Below are 4,603 nucleotides of genomic sequence, written 5' to 3' on the forward strand. Positions count from 1 at the left end.
CGTCGGAGACTTACCGACGGCGATGTCCGTCGGTAATCCGTCGGTACCCACCGACGGACAGAAAAAATCCGTCGGTAAATCATTTACCGACGAGCGTTTCAACGACGGGTGAAATCCGTCGGTAATCCGTCGGTATCTCCATTTACCGACGGAATTTTGATGCTTACCGACGGAATATTCCGTCGGTGTTCGGCCAGATTCTGGTTGTGTATTGAGGATCCATTGGTACCAGAGGTACCCAAACATTACACAAGTAAAGCAGAGATGTCGTTGGAGATCCAAAATTGAAAGTTAAGATCCCTATTCTAATTCATGATAATACTATATAAATAGTGGTGTGATAATATTTTTCACTCTAAAAAAAATATTAATATTAATATGATAAAAGAAAAAATCACATTTTCTTATTCATCCTTTCTATATACTACTCCTACTAATTAATTTACAACCCAAAAACAACTCAACCTAAAAATAAAATCACCCCAAAGTTTATTTTCTTTTTTAATATAGGCTGACATCATTCACTGGAGTGGAAGGTCGAATATTACCTATTCCAAATTCACACACACACACACACACACACACATATATATATATATATATATATAAGTATAGTGGGATCGAGTTTCATGGAAAAAAAATAGTAATAAAATTTGAAGAGCCACCAAACGGAGTCAATGCTGGCAAAGGGCCAAGAGAAATGGTGGAAAAAAAAAAGAGGTGAAGAGAGGTGGAAGAAAATGACGCATTGATATGATTAGTTGGCAAGTGGAAGAGAAGAGAAGGATAAAAAGGTGAGCGTCGACGGTGCGCCGCGGCGTGTGGGGACGCGTGTGTTTAATGGATAACGCTGTGATTTATCCAACATTTTCGTCTCGCATTTTCTATTTTCCACATATTTGTGCTTATCTTCATCACCATATTTCTCTTTCTGTTGCTTCTCGAATTATTACTTATGTTTGCATGCCAATAAATTCCTGCATGCATTTTAATTTTTGGGAATAAAGAATCGGTTATAGGAATTATTAAAAAAAGAGTTAATAGTGTTATATGTTTCAAACTTTCAGCATTTTTCATAACATGTTTCGAACTTTCATTTTCTCCTAAAAAATCTCGAATTTTCGATTTTTTCTATAAAATATTCCACTATACAAAATTCGACGACGAAAAGATAACTTATCTCGCCGAATGAAACATTTTGGAGACCATCATTGTTGGAAAATCATATTAGAAGCCACCATTATTGGAAAACGTTGAAAGTTCGAAATTTTTTATCATCTTTTCGTCATCGAATTTTATATAACGAAATATTTTATGGAAAAAACTGAAAGTTCAAGGTTTTTTAGAAGAAAATGAAAATTCGAAACATTCTATGGAAAAACGTTGAAAGTTTGGAACATAAAAATTATTGAAGAAATGACAAGATCTTTTTTTGTCCCTTCAAAGGGATTGGAAGATAAAGAATCGTTTAACTCAAGTGTTGTAGTATTCGACCACTCAACATGTCAGTGATATATAATTCTACCAACAGAAATAAATAAAATTAGAAAAGAAAACATTCAACAACCCAATTGAATGAAACTCCTATAGGATAAGCATGCAAAATGCAAAGAGTGGCATGCCTTTCTTTGTTCACTAAAATTGGATAGGCCAAAATTTAATAGAAAGTCTTGCAATCTGTATTATCTTCTTCTGTTTGCCTTCTTAGATGATCTTCCTTTAAATTGATTCAAGTATTTACTTATGTCTTCTTCACCATCGTCGTCGTCGCCTCCTCTTCTCCTCTTCTTGCCCCCAGCATCCTTCCTTTTCTGCACATTTACAAAGTTCCCATATAAGATCAATTGGTTTTTAACAAAACTTAGGGTGCGTTTACTTTGATGGATAAATTTATCATTAGAAAAGGAGGGATAACAAAAATTTATGCCTTTAAATGCCTGTACGTTAGATTTGAGACGTGACATGTTTCAGGAAAGCATATTCATATAGTACCATTTGAGATATTCTTTTCGCCTCTTCGACACGCTCAAATAGTAACAAAACCTCTTCCTCCTCGGCAGGGTACTTCGGCAGTTGTTTATCTGATGCAGACAATATGTTAGATCGGATATTATTTGCTACCGCAACTATGGCAAGTGATCCATACCTATAAACTTCTCTATATCTATGAACATTTCCACATTATATTGATGCAAAATTGATATGGCAACCCCTGATCGTCCAGCACGAGCAGTTCTTCCTACCCGGTGTATGTAATCCTGCAAACATTGTATAGCAAACTAAAACTTGGCACGCGACGAGAAAAGGATGGAAGCATCACACAAGACCATAAAGAAAAGGTTAACCTTTGGGTTTGTGGGAACATCATAGTTGATAACCACATCTACTGATGGAATATCCAGTCCTCTGCTAGCAACATCAGTACAGATAAGAATGTTGCATTCTCCAGACTTGAATTTATTTAAGGCTCCAAGCCTTTTCCACTGCATAAAAGTAACGAGATTGCATAGAAAAACTGATCTATATACAGAGAGAGAAGTAACACAAGTATCATAAAGTCATAACTGGTTTTTAATTTATCTAAACTAAAATATTACCTGGCTCATGTGACCATTAATTGGAATGGCTTTGAAGCCAAGGTTACGAAGCATATATGCCAAGAGCAAAGTGGCATCACATGTTCGAGTAAAAACCATAGATGTGCTTCCTGACAAGTCAGCCAAGATATAAACAAGATAGCAATCCTAAGCGAAGAAAAGAAAAAGGGAAAGTCAGTATTTCTTATTAAGGAGACCAAAGCACATGATACAACTCCATAGCAGTTTGTGCATCATTAGATATCAGAGCATGAGCCACTGCAGCACAAACCTGGAACTTGTATGGACCTAAGGTATAAAGTTGCTTCAATGTATCAACAGTTGAATATTTGGATGCAGCTTCAATCTGCAATTACACAGAAAATGACTACAGAGATTAAAATAAAGTTTTATTAAAAACTGAAATAGAAACAAAAGCACTGCAATACCTATACAGGATTTTTCAAACAAGCTCTTTGTAGCTTTTGCACCTGAAAATGTGAGGGAACAATCCATCACACAATTGCACTTACTTCCAATACAACTGTTGTATCACATTTAATTGATAGCATAATAATTACTAAACTCGCAGTAAATAAAAGCCTCATTCAAGTACCTTATTGGTCATTGTAGCAGAAAACAAAAACGTCCTCCTGTCTTTAGTAATACATTCCAATATTTGATCAAGTGATTTCTCAAAATCCTGATTGAGCAATCTATCTGCTTCATCTAGTACCTGAGAAATTTTTGAGAGTAGACCTTAATCTCTTTGCAGTATGTATACTGTATAGTTCTTGATAAGGTAAAACTTCAGGACCTTATCAACAACAAACAATACAAACATCCATAACCAGAAAGCTAGATTACAGTAACAGCAGCATAGCCAGGGTTTCGTCAAGCGCATATTACGTCTGTTTTAAGTATCTCAGCAGCATCAAAAGCTGCACAAGGAAGCTATGTTCTTCTGCTAGTCCTAATATCTGAAAACATTTCAGGATAATATCTGCTAGTCCTAATGATTGGTAATTTGGCACTGCTACAAATTTCAAGTACTTCTATCTATACCATGTGATTTATAATTGCCTTGTTCAAAATAGAGTAAAGTTCAAAGACAGACAAAGACATGCAAGCACAGAGTAACCACAAGCATTTTCAAGCTCAAACCAGCATCAAAGAAATTCATACCAAATATTTCAGTGCATTTAAATTGAACCCCTTGGTCTCAGAAAGATGATAATATAGACGTCCAGGCGTAGCCGCCTACAAGATATAAGACGAAATACGAATCAGAATCGCAACAAAATGTCCCCATTTATACGCACATAGAGGTATATAAGTAGGTGAAAACTGAAATAAATTGTGATCAATACAGGCTCTACCAATCCAGAACTAGTCATTAATTCCAAAAACATTCCACAAAATGAATAAAAGCATAACGAAATTCAATCTGCAGCAACACAACTCACAACAATGTGCGGCCGCTTTCCGAGAGCTATGCTCTGCTGGACTGGGTCCTCGCCTCCCACAAGCTGCAAGGAAAAAATCCCAAAACAACTCAATTTAACAAATGAAGCACTGAATATTCCTAAAAGCAACAAATAAGATATAAATCTGTTGAACTATCTCACCACAGCGCATCTGAGGTGAAGTCCGGCACCCAAGGCTTGGAACTGCTCGAAAATTTGAATGGCGAGCTCGCGCGTTGGGGCGAGCACGCAGGCAAAAAACGCCTGCGGAGCTTCGAGGAGCGATTGTATGATCGGAATCGCGAAGGCGGCGGTTTTCCCCGATCCGGTTTGGGCGAGGCCGATTATATCTTTCCCTTGTAAAGCAAGAGGTATGGCCTCAATCTGTATTTTTGTAGGGGTTTCCCAACCGAGATTGTCGCATGCCTCTATTAGTTGATCGTTTACTCCCAAATCGTTGAATGATTTCTTCACTATGTCTCCCTCCATGAATGGAATTTCAGCGGCGGTTATCAAAGAAGACAAAAGGTGGCAGCGACGCTGAAGCTTTTTGTGTGATCA

The 4,603-nt window shown here is 37.0% G+C and overlaps 1 pseudogene; it reads right to left on the reverse strand.

Annotated features, from left to right (window-relative positions):
• Positions 1 to 1,408: 1,408 nt before the first annotated feature.
• On the reverse strand, positions 1,409 to 4,603 carry LOC130989840 (DEAD-box ATP-dependent RNA helicase 10-like; annotated as a pseudogene).

The sequence above is a fragment of the Salvia miltiorrhiza genome, chromosome 6, assembly GCF_028751815.1.
Source record: "Salvia miltiorrhiza cultivar Shanhuang (shh) chromosome 6, IMPLAD_Smil_shh, whole genome shotgun sequence".
In the NCBI taxonomy this organism is placed as follows: domain Eukaryota; kingdom Viridiplantae; phylum Streptophyta; class Magnoliopsida; order Lamiales; family Lamiaceae; genus Salvia; species Salvia miltiorrhiza.